Source organism: Desmodus rotundus, chromosome 3, assembly GCF_022682495.2.
Source record: "Desmodus rotundus isolate HL8 chromosome 3, HLdesRot8A.1, whole genome shotgun sequence".
NCBI lineage: Eukaryota > Metazoa > Chordata > Mammalia > Chiroptera > Phyllostomidae > Desmodus > Desmodus rotundus.
This window is the reverse complement of record NC_071389.1, coordinates 63,943,837-63,961,415: the sequence shown is the minus strand read 5'-3', so window position 1 is coordinate 63,961,415 and position 17,579 is coordinate 63,943,837. Positions and strand designations below refer to the sequence as shown.

Genomic DNA, 17,579 nt, shown 5'->3' with positions numbered 1-17,579 from the left:
CCACCCCGGAAAAAAGAAAAACAGATTACAGTAAATTTTGGCAAGAAATTCTATTTGCATCATTTTCTTAGAAGTCACGTGCTTTGGATTTCCTCTTGTTTATGATATATTAAAATGCCTTCCAGATGTTTTTAATTATAAAAAAATTTTTTCAAGAAAGTAGAGTAATCCATAATAAAATTTCCTCTTTATTTTTAATGACCAATAAATTAGTATATTCCAGCTTATCAAACTGCCCCATAATTCTGAGGACGACCCCTTTAAGAAAGGTCACGCATTGAGTTAGCTAGATTTGGGCAGAGGCAGAGTTTTACCAAGAACACTTTTAGCTCCTGTTTCCAATTGAGGCTGCTCCCTGCCTGGGGCCTAGCCTGATGCAAAAGCCCATTGGCTGGAATTGCTTAAATGTCCCACACAAATATAAACACCTCCACAGTGTTGGGAAGATGAAAGGAACAGCTTATTGATATTGTATATGCTAACGTTTGGATGTGGGACAGGAAAGACAGCATTTAACTGCTGGTATGCAATGTTGAAACTGGGCTGCATGAAGAGGTTTTCATTTACTGAAGTTGGATGCATGCCCAGACTGCCATAGTAGAATTTAGGGAAAAACACAGAAAAGAGGAGAACCACAGAATGATTCTGAGGAACATCCACATGGGGCAGATGAATAAATACATATGAAGACCATGTTTTCAGAAATGAAAGGACTGGCCACTGGGGAAAAGTCATGAGTCTCCCAAATCCCAACCGGGCCCTCTCCGTGTTATACTTGAAGGTAACTGTCTGTTCCCCGTAATTTTGATTCAGAGTGAGAATAAGGCTATCACTTGGCTGAAAGAGTAAGAGGGGCAGGGCAGGAAGAAACTTCAGCTTGCTTCCCTGTTGTTATTTTAAGCCTAGCAAGGGGAATAAATGTTTTTCTTTTACTAATGTTACTAAAAGAGAAAGAGCTTTGTGGATTATAGACATGGTGGCTCTTTAAAATGTATCTGCTGAACATCTGTCATGTGGGACAGAAAAAACTTTTAGGAAATAGAGATTTTGCGACGCACAATGTGAATTTAAATTTAAATGGGACGTTCATTGGCTTCATTCAATGAAGCATTTTCTGAGAATTTACTCTCTCATCACTCTACCCTGCCTCATCTCTTCGTGACTTGGAGCCCATGTGACGAATATGAGTAAGTGTGCTGATGATGGCTTTGGAGAGAGAGTTCATCATAGTAGGTGTCTGCAAGGAAGTGGTGTTTGTGGAAACTTTAAATAAAGAAAGTGAGACAGTGTGACGTACAAACTAGTCACTCAGTCTGTATTTATTGAGTTCCCACAATAGACAGAGAAGAAAGAGAATCCTGTAGAAGGGAGGAATCCAAAGAAGTTTCACTGGATGAGAGTGGAGGGGGCAAGAAAGGAAAATTATGGGGGTGCTCCAACAAGGTTGGGGACCGCTGCTCTAGAGACATGCAGGTTCAGACACTGGAGTTTACAAGCAAGAACGTGAGGGTTCAACAGGTCTTGAGGAGAGAAGGAGAAGATCACTGAAGCAAGAATTCCCTTGGTTGTTCTAGTCGCAAAATGTGCCTGCTGGTGTGGCTTCAGCCAAGGCGCCCTCTCCTAGATGCCAGGAGCCCACTGTAATCATTCAATCTTCCATTTTGAGAAGAAATCAAGTGAGGAAAGAAGGAAAACTCCCAGCCTGTCCTCCCACCAAATCGGAGCTGCAACCCATGGAGAAGTAAATGTCCCTGCCAGATCACCCTCGTATGCAAACAGTGCTGCCCAGATTCCCTGGGACCAGTCCTTGCTCTAAAGAAGATCATTGTCTTGCATTTCAGGTGTCCTCAGCTCAGAAACAACCTGACTGCAGCCCCGGACTACCCTTTGTTCTCTTCTCCCTTCTTCCCAGCCATGTTCTTTCCATTCTAGGCACATTGGTTTTCTTGCCCCTCACAGAACATACTAAGGCTGATCTCAGGCTATCAATCTTTGTGGCTTCCTTTACCTGAATGTTCTTACCCTAGGCATTGTGTGGCTTACACTTTTACTTCCTTAGGTGCCTTCTAAAACGTGACTTTATCAAAGTGGCCTTACTTGACCAACTTCTTCAGAATAGCTCCACTCCCCCACTGCTACCTTCTACCCCCCTTAGCCTGCTTTGTCTCAGATTATGTATCACCATCAGATAAACTGTGTAATTTTTAGGTTATTTCTTCTCTTCTGCTAATAGAATGTAAAACCAAGAATGAAGGGCCTTTTTCTCTTGTTCATTCTAGTTTCCCAAGCTGAGACAGTGGCTGTCTCATAGTAGGTGCTCAATAAATATTTGTTGAATATATGAATTAGTACCAAGGAAAAGCACAAAATGCACTTGGACCACAGACCAAGATAGAATGATTATAGCTGGACAAATCATGAATGGCTAGGAGAAGATCTTGTGTATCTACCATGTGCCCAGCTCAGTAGTATTAGTCGAGGGGAGAGGGAGAGGTGGGGGTTGGGGGGAATAGTGAGGGAGAGGGAGGGAGGAAGTACTCTTCAAAGGATATACAATGTCAAACAGTAATGATCTCTAGGAACAACTACTGGGACTAGTAAATGTTTCGGAAACATAATCATTATGAGAAGAATTGTAAGAAAATAATGATTTCCTCAGCATAAAGAAAAGAAAACAAAGCATCCAGGAGAAAGGAGGAGGAGCCAGAGGATGGAACAATGTGGTCGTCCTTAAATAGTCCAGAGACGTCTTCTGAAATAGTGAGTAGATTTATTTTCTATTGTTCGGAGAACAGAAAGTTTTGGAAAGTTTGGAGAATTTGTTTTAAAATTCAATCGTGAGAACTGTCTTATAGTGGAGTAAACTCCATCACTGTGTTAAATCTAAAATAATCTAAGAGAGATGTTGTAAACAGGATTCCTGTTTTAGAAGAGAGGGTATACCAGATGACTCACAAGTGTCTTCTAAACTAGGTTTTTGCACATGTGTGCACACACACGCTCATTGGGTTTTAACTACTACAAATCATCCAGCTAGTTTTTTAACACTAAGGAAACCCAGTTAAACAATAAATTTTATTTTTTATTATGTCTCATGCAATATTTAGGAAAAACTTATACCAATAATTCCTTTGTTGTTTTTCTGAAATTTAAATTTAACTGGATGGGCACCCTATATTTATCTGGTAAATTTATGCTATGGAGAACAACAAAACAAAAATGTGTGTGTGAGTCTTCAGAACTCAGAATTTACATAATTAATGTAATAAATTTAAAGCATGACTCTGAAAAGCCAGGGTCATGTCAGAATTTATTCATAAATTTATGACCATTAATAGCTTTGGGGAAGAATAAGCTTATTGCTTTCTCAGCCATACCACCAGGTGAGGGTCATTCTGTTTTGTTTTGATTTTTTTTCATTTTTAAATCATGTTTGACTGGATTACATCACAGTGTTTGAGAATTCTCAAATGTATTTGTTACAGTGTTGATTTCTTTGTTTGCCATACTCTCTTTAAATTTTCAATGAAGAGTTTGGCCAAAATGATTCACTGCCTATCATGGTGGCTATTTGGCTTTCTTAGTATCTTCTTATCAAATCTAGCTTCCAACTCACTGTTATTTATTTGGAGCATATTTCTTTAGTGCTAATTATTAGCATTAGTACTGACAAATGGTTCAATTCACTTTTAACAAGCTATAATTTTAAAATTATAATTACAGTGAAATTAAATTCACTGAAAAATAGTTACCAAAATCACTTACAAAAGTTTATTTAAGATAAATAGAAGCATGGCTGAAACGATCCTTACAACAGAAAGAGAACATTTCTGTTTAGCTGCTAAAGACATGCTGTAATAATAGGTTAAAGCATACAACCTTGAAATTATAAGATTTTGAATAATTTTTAAATTATAAATTAATTTTAAATGATTATTTCAAGTGTACATAAAGTGGAGTTATTAATATTCTAAGTACCACTATTTCAATTTGTCTACTTAAATATTCACATGAAATGCAATGGCCTTGTATAAAACTGTCTCTGACCTCAGAAAGCTTAGTGTTATTTTGGACAGGAATATAGATGAAAGTGAAACAATTACAAAGAAAATTGTTCAGTGTGCCATCAAGTTCTAAAGTCAAAAATTCAAAGAATGGAGAAATCATCATGGGGTGGAGCAGCAGAGAAAACTTCACCAAAAAATTGGGGCTTCATTTTTGTGCCGTGTAGGCTGTGTTGGGAACAAGTTCTTGGGGGGGAGGGTGAAGGTAAGGCCAAGGAAGAAGTAATATGCACAAAACCGTAGACAGGAAAATAAGAATTAGAGTAGGAGAAGCCACAGCTGACATAGACAGAAAATAAAAAAGTAGAAATACTTCCATTAGGAAATGGGACATGATCATGAATGGAGAAACATCATTTTATGAATCAGGACCTTAAAGGCCACACTGCAGAATGTAGACTTGACATCACATGCCTGCCCAAGAAATGGACATCACGAGAGTGGTGTTTCTGGGGGTGTGCATTGTTCAGTAAGCCGAAGAAAACCAACTCAGAACACATCGATACCATCCAACCAAAACTCAGAGGACAGCAGCTGCCGTTATTATTATTTGAGCACTTCTTTTTAAAAAGTCATCTTTCTTTACAGATTTTTGAGTTCTTAGGGTTACTTCTATTCAGAATGAAGATGCGCAAACTTCTGTCTATGGAAACAAATCAATCCTTAAGTTTCTGAAAATTGCAAGTGGGTCAGTGGTTTTGTGACCAGCGGTGAAAGAATAGCTTGATCCTGCACCCTCTCCGCAGGCAGGTTCCCCACTGGCAGCCACAGGGCTGTGGCCTGTGTCAGGCTTCTGAGATCAGGCACTCAGATTACCCTCCGAGCGTTAATCTCTTTGAGACCAGGCACACTGTTCAAAGAGGTGTCACTTCTGTGCCGTTGTGCCCAACTGAAGAGGAAGGCATTTTTGTGAGATACATTTTTGCCAGCTCGTCCATCAGAGATGTTTATTTGTTCATTAATTTATTTTATGAGAATTGTACAAGTTACACAGTACAGTACCTTCTGATCATTTATTGCCCAGATTTAGGCTCCACGACTTGATGAAAAGTGCAACTCCAGAATGGAGCTCTCCCATTCCCTGTGTAAGCAGTTATGTTGCGATTTACAGGATAAAGACATTCATTTTAGACACTGTAATTAGAACTTGCCTTATTTATACATCTCCTTAACATTGTGTCCCCTTTAAAAATATTTGTATTTAAAATGGAAGGCAAGGAAATAGCTCAGTATGCATTAGGAAAAAAAGAAAAAGAAACAACAAACCACTGATTAATCCATCTGTTAAAAACCACAGCACACAAATTAAAAGAGTAAGTTAACATTATATGTCTTAATCTCTCAGCACCATTGTTCATACTTATTGTTTCTTGCAGAGTAGTCAAAAAGATATTTTTTCCAGTAGACCAACTCCTTTTAGTTGACACCCTGGAAATGCTTTGCTTGTTTTAAATAGGCCTATTATGCTCTCAGACACCTACATATTTAGTAAGTCCAGCTTTGTAACGTGACTGGTTTATATGGTTTTGTTCCTCTATTATTTATTTTGTCCTCTCCAGCTCCCCTTTCAAACAATTCATAGTTACCAAAAGATTTATTAAATTTCTCACCAAAGTTTCCCTATTCAATGCAAACTGTGACTCTGCCTCTAGCAGAGCAAGGTGCAGTAACTCAACAGTCTTCAGATTTCCTTTCTTAATTCTTAAATGTTTTCCTTCCTTCATCCCTTGTGAGACGGGTGAGAAAAGCAATTGCCCCCACTGCTTAATGCATCACAACGCAGAAACTCACTCCGTCCTTGTAATTTTGAATCCCAGCCCAGCTGGTGGTTCCTGGATTTCAGACTCTGAATATGAGTTCAGCACTTTTAAATCAATCACTCCGAACAGTATTTCTGTCAAATGGAAACCTTTTCTTCTTTGGCAGAAAGGCTTTCCTGATTTCAACTGCAGCCCTGGAGAACTGAACAGTCTCATAAATGAAACCAGGATGTAGGAGAAAAATTAAACTAGATATAATTTTCTAACATTGTCATTGGAAGAGTCCTGTTCCATTTACTGTTCAGTAAGACGAAGGCACCTCTGTACCCTGTAAGATTTTTCAAACAGTTTCCCCCTTGCAGGCTAATGCTTATTGCAGTTGGACTAGCAAGGGGTTACTTGGGTTAGGTGGAATAGAAGGAGGAATGAAATACTCCTTGGATTTGATTCCACTAACTTAAAATTATCCCTCATAATTATTAAAATGCTTTTAGAATTAGGTTAATTCATAAATTTTGCTTATTATTGCTCTTAGCTGGCTGTGTCCTCCTCTGAAAGTCCCCATCATTGGCAGTGGAGGGGCGGTCCAGAGACCTCTTGGCTCAGCCAGATGCAACACAACAGCTTCTGAAATAACCTCTCTCACTCCGTTGTGCTAGGACAAGCTTAAATCGCAAGACTCGGAAATAAAGAAATAATGTTAAAGTTCTGAAAATGATATAAAAGACAAACTCTCTTTGGCGTCTTAAATAAAAAAGTCTCAAGAATTTTTTATAATTTTTACTATCCAGAGAATAAACTATTCTTGCTTGTTTACATGTACCTCCCATTAAGTACCATACATGACCCATTGTACCCAAACATTGAGGTAACACAGAAATGAATGTTTCCTATATTGTTAAGTGCCTACCATGTTTTTTATCTCATGGGTACATGGGTCTCTAATTATGTAAAATAATCTAAAATATAGGTAGAAACATAGAGCATTGGATTTATTAAGAAAAGTCTACAGAGAGGCACCAATTTTCTTCACCAGTTTGCACTGAAAATACTTACAAATGTCATTTCCTGCCATTTTTCACACAGTGACTGTTTTCTATATCTTGATTTTTTTACAGTGCCCCAAATATTCCATAGAATCCCTTAGATACCTTGACATGATTTTATCTATAGATAACCATTGATTTGTGGACATTGAATATGAGACTTTCGAGCTCTAAGTCATACTGGGATTGGGATTTACAGGTAAATGTGAACAGTGAGAAAGAAAGATTTAAACATACATGAAGTTGAACATAGTTGACAAATTTATGGAAATAATATTGGAATAAGTACATTCATTCATTCAATATTTATCCAACACATATTTATTGAGTGTTTACTATTATTGAGTATCAAGTGCCAGGCATTATATCAGTTATTGAAATTCAGCAGTAAAAGAAACCCACCTGGTTTCTGACTCACGAATTCAAGGCGTGCGCCTCTCTGAAGCAGGAGGACCGAGCTCTCGAATGCTTTACAGAAACACCGCTGGGCTCAGTTGCTGTAGAATGCTAAAAGTCTAATATAAATGTGCGACAGTATGTAAGGAGTACTGGGGAAGGGCAGTATGCAAATGGATGGCTAAGGAAGTAGAATATTTGAGCTAAACATCACCTTAAAGAACTTTTATCCCAGCCTTCTTATTAACTCAAATAAAATCCTTGTTTATGTTCCTACAGTGGTTAATGGCTGAGCTCAGTCCAGAACATACTTCTCTTGACATCCAGAAAAGCACCTAACAAATGAATGCTCTTTGAATATTTTTATTGTAAAATCCAACTTCTAAGTGTACTCACAGTACAAAAAAGGTGTTGTGGGTTGAAGCGTGCCCCCCCCCCCCCCCGCAAACTTATTGGTTGAAATACGAAACTCCAGTGCCTCAGAATGTGACCTTATTTGGAAATAGAGTCGTTGCAGATGTAATTAGTTAAAACAAGATGAAGTCATACTGGCGTAGGGTGGGCCCCTAATTTAATATGGCTGGTGTCCTTGTAAGAAGGAGAAATTTGAAGACTGATAAGCACACACTGAGAATGCTGTGTAGAAACAGGAGTTACACTGTGACAGACAAAGAAACTAACAGAATCTAGGAAGGAGGCCTGGAACAGATCCTTCCCTATCACCTACAGAAGGAGCATGAACTTGCTGACACCTTGATTTCAGACGGATGGCCTCCAGAACTGTAAGACAATGAACTTCTGTGGTTTAAGTCTCATAGTCTGGTACTTCTTTACAAGAATCTTATGAAACTAAAGCAGAGGGCAATTCCAATTGAGGCTTACTCAGCTGAATTTTCATTCATTTACTCATTCATCAAACAAGTGTGTACTGAGTACCTACTATGTGGCTGCACTGCATAAAACATCAGCAATACAAAGATGAATAAGACCCAATTTCTGTCTTCAAAAAATACCCGGATATTCTAAAGTGTTAAATAATGATGTTGTGAGGTTCCTCCCACCCCCGTCTGGGATCCACTTCCATCTGTGTGGTTCTTTCCCAATAAATATGATTTATTCCCCCAATCAACTCTGAAAGACGAGATTCCACTTCTATCTTGGGCCCAGCCTCTTCCCTGGAAATATGTGAAACTGTTGCTTCCCAGGAGTAGTAACTCTCTCCAATCAGTGAGTCATGGGCTGGGGGGGTGGAATCCAGGCCAGCGACAGTCCCTTAGCATGCGATTAAACCGAGCATCTCATATCCACCCACCAGAGGAGTGCATGGAGCCCAGCACCGAGTCTTTGTCATGCTTTATCAGGGCCATAAAATGAGTATTTAAATTTTTAAAGTTTTCAAATAAAATATACAAAAGTTGATTATTTAGCAGTTTATCAACTTTACCCTCCTGTGGCAAAGGGAACAGACAATAAAATTGTTCAAAGGAGGCTTCAAAACTACTTTCTGCCATTTTATTGCAATTTTAAAGAGGGCTAAAAACAATTCCCTCCGTAGACCCCTAGCCGGCTTCACTGCTTCCACCCCTGAGAGCATGTTTGCATTCCTACAGCTGATGCTGCTGGAGCCAGTCCCTCTCCAGTCCTGCTGGGCCTGCACGGCCACAGCTTCCAGGGCTGCGGCAGCCAGAAGCCAGAGGAATTACAGGAACTCTGGCCCAGAGAACCAACCACAGGGCCAGTCACGACTTACATTGTCCCTGCTCCATATTTACCTGTTGCCTCTCTCCATTTCCCAGTGACCGTCTGCCCCAAATCTTTCTGTCCCGATGCCACAGTGGCCACCTCCATGCAAACAACAGTGCGAATGAATCTAAAGGGAATTCAAAAGTAGGCAGAGGTTGTATTTACCCTTCAGTAATTTCTCTTTATGAGGATGATAGGAGCCCCACACGCGCACTGCAGGGAAGGAGGTAAATAAATCGTGCTTCTCCAAAGTTGCGAGGAACATCCGTGCTATTTATGTTTCTAGAAATCCCACTGGAAAAGCCGGGAAGATGAACTTCTAAGTGAATTTATGACGGTCTTATTATCCATGGCTTTTAGTGCAGTTGCTATTTTTTTACTTGAAGCCAACTTCCTTAAAACCTCACCTTTTATCTAGAAAAATAAAATACAGGCTCAGTGTCCAGAGTATCCCCTTTAAATGGCAGAGAACAAGCCACGGGTCTAGTTCACACGAGGTCTCTTTAGCATTTTTGTTTTATTGTCTCCTCACAGCTTCAAGAGAGCACAAAACGGGAAGCGAACATGTTTCCCCACGCATAGGACTTCCCGGAATGCAGCCCCTGCCCTGGTGGGTGCTGTCTGCTCACCAGCCGCTCTGTTCGGAGCAATGGGGGCGTCTAGGACGACACACAGGGAGTGGGCCATCCAAAGTGAAGCACAAAGGAAAGCCCAAGCTCGAGCAAATGGTCAAGACCACAGAGAGGGAAAGACACTTACGGGTCACATTATTATTAGAGTTATGCATCCATTCACTTAGTCATTTATTTATTCAAAAATATTTATTAAGTATCTACTATGTGTTGGGTACTGTGCGGTCCTCTAGGAATATAATGGTACACAACAATACACATGCTTAATCTCCCCGCAGAGCTCCCAGTTTGATGAGGGGAAGATAGCCATCAAATAATGATGTGAATAAATCAATTAAAAGTACAAGTGAGTGCTGTGAAGGATAATTATAAAGTGCAATGTGGGCATAAAGTGAGCCAGTTTTACCTGGTCTGGGGTGGAGGTAGTAGGGCAAGGGTCCCAGGGAAAGCTTGCTTGAAAAGTAATTATTGAACTAAGGTTTGAAGAAACTGTGGGAGTCAATTAAACAGCCAAAGTTGAAGATGAGGCTGGGAATGGGGTAGGGGGCACTCCAGGAGGAGGTTAGAAAGAGGTCAAATGTCCTTGTCAAAGGAAGAAGGGCACAGTCAAGGAAGTTAAAGAAGACCTGTGTACCCGAACACCTGGGGAGAAAGGTGTGAAATGAAGCCGGCATGATTGGTAGGAGGCAGTCAGTCCATGCAGGGCTTGGCAGACCCTATTAAAGCTTTGGAAGTGGTCCAAAGAGTAATCAAGAGCCACAGAAAGGTTTAAAGCAGGGAAAGTAACATGAGGAGAAAACTATTGTTCTTGCTAAGATCTGGTGGAATTAGCCGCAACTCACAAAGACTTCACGCTACCCTCTTACTCCGCTCCCTGCCCAGAACCACATCTCCTAGAAGCCCAGAGTAATCCCAGTTTACCATAGGAATTCTAAAGGCTCAAACTAATTTTATTTTCTTGCACATTGATTGGAAAATTCTATACAACTCAATAAAGGGATGGAAAATTATTATTTAAAATGTAGCAATGTGGACTGCACACCTAGCAAGATCAGCAACTAATAATAGATTCAGAAAGCAAAATGTTTCATTTGAAGTCCCAGCAGAGCCATCTGCTAAGAGAGTGAAACTTTTTGAAGGTATTTCTGCATTACCTTTAATTTGCTTCAACATCTATAACCAACTTTTAACACAGTACATACTCGAGACTATCAAAGATTATCAAAAGTGATAGTAATGTAATTTAAGTTGTTTACCTTCAGGAATAATGAGCTGATTCATAACAACAGAGCAATAACCACACTTCCATGTTACTGGCCAAGAAAACCTGGCTATTACCCAAACTTGGGTAAATTGTACCACGAACACATGTTAATTTTGGCTGCCCCTCCTGACTTAACGAAATGTTTATTTCAAATTATCTGAGTTCCCTGCATTCATTTTTTACTCTACTCTTCAATACAGTGTGGTTGGAAGACTCTTTTTAAAACTTGAAGCTGCTAGTGCCATTTTGCCTACTCCGAAGCCTCTGGGGGCTTCCCATCACTCTGAGGCTGAAAGCCAAAGTCTGTTTCAGGGCCATGCAGGAGGCACTGTGCAGTTCAGCCCCACCTGTACCCCCAGCCTCATCAGGCCCTGTGCTCCCCACCACTTTCTGAGCATGGCACTCCACTGGAGGGGAAAGAGGGCTTTGACAAGACTCAGTCCCTGTCCTCAAGACACGTGTGGTCTGATAAGAGCTGTTCCATTACATTACCTGGATTCCACTATTGCTACGTCAATTGGTAACTTTTGACAGAGTAAATGCAGAATGTGAGCAGAGTACATATGACCGGCACAATCCAGGCTCATAGAATCTGGGAAGGTTTTTTGGCTTCAGTGTTACTGAATATGTAGCTTCAGGAAGGAGAGCACACCATTTAAAACTTAACAATACGTATTCGGACATTGGTCTCTCTTTCTTATATTCTTTTATGCTCATCTTGCTTCCCATATTATATTGTAAACTCCTTAAAGAAAGACTATTACTTACACCTATATATTCTGAACATTGTCTATAACGTGCTAAGTACCAGGTATGTGCTTCTAAATATATGTTGACAAATGGATAGGACACTAAATTCTTACCTTGAAGGTATGGGCAAGGGAATGAAACAAGTGCTGGATACACCCAGCCAAGCAGGAATGAAAAACATGGCTATGTGGAAAAGGTTGGCACAGAGATAAAGCTTGACTGGTACTCAAATTTTTTTCAGTTTAACAGTGATAATGATATAATGACTCTATGATTTAATTGGAAGGTACCAGCCAGAAAAAGACCTCACTAGCCCACACTAATGAGACTTAGGCCCACTGCAGTCCAACGGAGGTTACTAGTAATTGATTTTCTATTTTAAAAATATGTGCTTAGCTCACTCCTGCCAACACACACACACAAGCTGACTGCAACACAGAATACATTTTGTCCTTTCATTTTGTCAAGTGTAGTTGCATTTTAATTATTTATGATAATACTTAATAGTATATTAGTAAGTGTCTTGTAGTGTGGCATGTAAAAATAATGAAGTCTTAGTAATATGAGAACATGATAGAGCTCTCAGCTCTTACATCTTTGCTCAGAGGTGAAGTGAGACTGCGGGGTTCTTTGTGAGAACCCAGGCTTTGCAGATTAGGGAAGTGAAAATTAACAAAGTTTTTCTGAATTATATTTATGAACTATAGATGTGGCAATATTTTAACATGCATTGAAATGATTAATATGTCTGAATATGACAAATATATTAAGATATATGTTTCTTTTAAGTGGACTTTTTCGTAGACATTAAGACTTTAAAAGAAATAGGCCTCAGCTAATTTTCTCCTCGATGACATACTTTTACATACTTTATTTTTATTTCTGCTTCCACAAAGCGCATTTTATCTCCAGATTATTAAGAACAATTTGAGCATGTGAAGTTTTTTTTTTTATTTCAAATTAATCTTTCTTATGGTTACGGATGGAATTATAATCATTTCCTGAGGAAAAATAAGATTAATGTCTTAAAAGTTATATAAGACTTGACTTCATATTTTTGCTATTGGTATATTTTACATAGTTTTTTTTTACTTAAATATTCTGTTACATCCAACTTTCCAATTTTAAATTCCAGAAATAAATTTTACAAGATTCAGTTGAATACATGTCTGCCAAAAGACTCCACCAAATCCTACCTCTAAACCAGCCTCTCCACCCGAAAAAAAAAAAAAAAATCAACAAGGGCCCTCATTCTCCGTAGCAGAGCTTTGTTCTTTTCTACCATTTCAGAAGTGTGTGCCCGGTTTCTTTGTTTTGGTAATTGAAAATGTTTTCTGATCCTTTTCGGGCTTTCTTTGCAGACCCTGTCTTCCCTTTCTTGGACTAGCTCCTTCTTCATTTCCTTCCAGTTTTGTTCTCATCTCTCTGCTCTCTCCCAAATCATCCCTCATTCTCTTTAAAACCCTGCTGGCACTATATCCTCATTCTAATTGGTCCTATTCCCTCACCCACTAATTTTATAAACTTTTCTTTTCACCTTCTACCACACACTCTTTGAGGACTGAAATAAGGGTTTTGTCTTATTTCTACAATATTGAGAATCTCCATGTGTTGAGGTTGTACATTTCAAGTGGCCAATTCTTACTGTAGCATTTGCATAGTTGTTTTAATTTTATTGGTGAGAGAACAGGAATAAGAACAATCATGGAAAGCACGATCTATTATATTGTTGTAAAAAAATTCAGAGATGAAGATCTTATCTCTATTTTAAAGATTGATAGCTAAAGCAGGTTTATAAATAAATATAAAAATTATTAGGCTGGATGAATATTTTGGCGTCTCATCTTCTATTTATGTGGTTTGTGTATAAAATGAAGAGAATATATAAAAATACATATTTTACCACTCACCGGGATTAACATTCTTGTTTGCCTTATACAAATAGTTGATCATGACTTATCTGGAAGCGTCATTGTAAGCATTAATCATTCCTCTCATGAACAGAGAGCAGATACGCAAGGCACAGTTTCTAAAGAACATGGCTAGAACAAGCAGCGTAGAAAATATGACATACTAGGTTTCACAAGAGACCACATGGCCCCAACTCAATGGGCAACTCATGTAAATAGAGAATCCAGGGTGGACATACTTGGGAAAGTTCTTCAAGAGGTTTGATGATGGTTGGTAACACCTCCTTCATCACATCAGAAATTGAGGCAGGTGTTCTGCCCCACGTGATACACTGGCTAGAACAAAGTGGAGCAGAATCAGATTCAGAGTTAGGGTTTTTCAGAATAGAACTTTCCAAGACTGTGGACAGAGACTAATAAAAAACCTAGTGGAAGAACTTGGACGATGAGGAAAAGCATTAACAGAGGAGCTCAATGGTCGTTATAGGAGCACTGGGCCCTTGGTCTAATTAGTAGCACACAGAATATATGAGAGCAGTGTTTAAGGCTGGAGTGATCAGATTTCACTGCACTGAAACTGTGAGAGAAAGAAATATTGCCTACTCTGAATTCAGACTGCTTTGGAAATTCTGATGATGGTCACTCCTCAGAAGTAATTAAGAAACCCAGCTGGGTAGGACAGAATCAGAAGCTGACAAGCAATGATTTCTCAACTGAAATATCTATGTCTATATGTGTATCTATTTATGTACACAAATAAATATGCATTTATGAATACATATGCACATATACCAACATAACGCAGCTACTCTCCATTTTGCATCAGAGAATTTGGCAGAAAGGCTCTAGACTAATGTGTAGAAATATCACTCTTTTATTCCAAATGCTTCCAGACACCTGTGAAATTTGACATGTTCCACATTCTAGTGCTCTTCAGTTTCAAAGTACACTAGCTACATACTAGAGAACAAAGAGAGGAAATGAATTTATAAGGACTTTCATTTCTAAGCAATGAAGAATAAATAACTTGAAAATTCTCCCAGCAATAAAACACCTAGAAATCATATATATATACACATACATACATATATATATATGAATATATATTATATTCTTTTAACTTAATCTTTATTGTATTTTTTCCATTACCATTTAGTCCCCTTATACCTCCTTCAGCCCAGCAATCACTGCACTGTTGCCCATGTTCATGAGTCCTTTTTGATCAGTTCCTCTATACCCTATCTTTCCTGCAGATGTCATCCTGCTCTCTATCTATGAGTCTGTGTGTTTGTATGTGTATATATATGTGTGTGTGTGTGCATGTGTGTATATATTCTGTCCAGAACGTGCCCAGGCATGTAATATGAAAAGTAGAGAAATTTATTGTAGAACATACAAGAAACATTATACATAGGACAATGATGCTTCAGTCCCCTTCCAAGTAGGCACCTTAGGGACTTCATACAATCTGTCCAATCCCCATCAGCTGCCCTGTTGTATTTACGTGAATCTCATCAATGGTCTGAAATCTCTTCTCTTTCAAAGGTTATTTCAGTTTTGGGAAAATCCAGCAGTCGAAAGGAGCCTAAGGAGCCTAAGGTGGGCTTCAGGAGGACTGAGTCACCTGGGTGATTTGATGTTTTGCAAAAAAACTCTACACTAGACGTGATGCATGAACAAGCATGTTGTCGCAATGAAGCTGCCAATCACCAGTTGCCCATAGCTGCGGCCTTCTGAATCATCCATATAGTTTCCCTGGAGGAACATTCAAGCTAAATGCAAAATCTGATGCAGATTTGTTGCTCTATTCACTCAGTCATTTTGAATGCGATGGCCACATAGTACACATGCTCAGTGAATGATGTCTACCGCCCCCACTGACTAGTACAGTGAAGTCGTCATTGTTCACCCATACTCATGATCAATGCCAGGTTATATCGATGTCACCCAATCTGTCCTCATTATATTAACAGTGGGTGGACTTTTTCCAGACAGACCTCGTATATCACACATCATTTTAAATGTATAGGCCAGCTCACAAGAAAATCAGGGAAAACCTCATGGTTCAAAAATAGATAGGAGATTGACAAGCAGTACAGTGAATTGGAGCTGATACTTTAGAACTAGTAGAAAGGGGTCACTAGTTTCAGCAAACACAGAATAAAAGGCAAGGCCTAGAAACCTTACTAAGGGAGAGAATTATAACAGGGGCCCCATTTATATATCTGGAATGGAACCAGGCAGTATGAATTGAAAAACTCTACTTATTTTTATAGGAAAATGATAAGGATGCTTTTTTGTATAAACATAAGCTCTAAATAGGGGAATTACACACTTGAGAATTTATAACCTCATTCTTTAGTCACGTGTGCTTTTAAATGTATACTATCAATATGAGTAAAGACCTCCTCAAGTTAAAAAATATATATTATAGGTCTAACTTGGGATACTGTGTACAAGCAAACACAAAACATATATGAAGGGTAGGCTCTCAACAGGTTCAATATGATTCTCACAGGTAAACCTCTATTCAATATGAACTCACAATTCAGAATTTACAAAATATACTAGAAAACAATTCACCGTAAACAAAAGTAATCACATACAGGAGACAGGATAATATGCATCCCACTCTCACTTAAGTTTAGATACTGTAAGATAATTATGTTTAAAATGTTTACTTTAAGAGACATTGAGAACAAGATACAATAATAAAATACTATCTTAAAGACTAGTCAGCTGTTGAAAAGAATGAAGTAAAACACATAAAAATTTTAAATATGGTCATTGAAAATAAAAGAAGAGCCAATGATCTATTTAAACAAAAGAGTAGATATAGCTAAAGAGAGAATTAGAAAACAGGAAGTTAGATCTCTGGAAATTATCTTAACATAGAATAGAAAGCTAGAGTGAAAGGTAATATGGAAGAGAGTTTAGGAGACATAGTGGATGAAATAAAAGAGTCAAACATACATTCTAAAAGAGTACAGAAGAAGAGAACAAGGATAATGAAGAGAGACAATATTAAAATTATAATTAAGAATCTGTTCCAAAATTTATTTGAACACTAATTATCAGATTGAGGAAGTATCAGTAATCTCAAACATTATAAATACAATTGAAACCACACCTAGGCACATCATAATGAAAATTGACAACACAATTTTTAAAAAGCTTCTAAAAGCAGCCAAAGGAAAGAAAAAAACACTTTTGAAAGAATAAAATTAGACTGACAACAAATTATCAATAGTGAACTCTAGAAATCAAAGAAAGTGAACTAATAATAACTTCAGTATGTTGAAACCCCATAGCCAGCCATACTATAAAACTGTAGAGACAGACAGTCTCTTCACCCACTGTAGCTCAGAAATGATGACTGATTGTGCCACACAACACCAAGAGTGTATAAAAGTCTTATTAATCAAAGAATGAAGCTTTATGGAGAGAAAAGATATCCAAGCAGTTCTAAAAATATCTAGCCCTGGCCAGTGTGTCTCAGGTGGTCGGAGCATGGACTAGTAGCCAAAATGTGGCAGGTTTGATTCCCAGTCAGGGCCCATGCCTACTTGCAGACCCAATTGCTGGTTTGGATGCATACAATCCCCAGTCTGGGTGCATGTGATCCCTGACCCAGGTGAGTACGGGAGGCAACCAGTCAATATTTCTCACATCAATGTTTCCTTCTTTCTCTCCCTTCCTCTCTTCCTTTTTCCCTTCTTTCCTCTCTCTCTCTCAAGAAAAGCCCTTGGATGAGGATAAAAAGAATAAAAAATAAAATAAAAATATATTGAGGCAGTATGATAAGAAGACTGTCTTATGATAATTAAGAATTTAGAGGCTGAGATAAAGGTGGCTTTGCGTGATGTAGGGATTGTGCAATTTAACTTTTCTGCCATCACCAAAGGAGGGTGCATCAATAGCCAGGTAAAGGTATATTGTCTACTATCAAAAATGAAGGCAAACTCTGACTGAGAGGCTGTTGAAACAGGCACAGAACAAATTTCGCTGAATCCA

General features: G+C 38.6%; 1 pseudogene; it reads right to left on the bottom strand.

The window, feature by feature from the left end:
• Window positions 1–17,579, bottom strand: part of LOC112309146 (protein FAM162A pseudogene) — a 71,608-nt pseudogene that overhangs the window by 16,741 nt on the left and 37,288 nt on the right.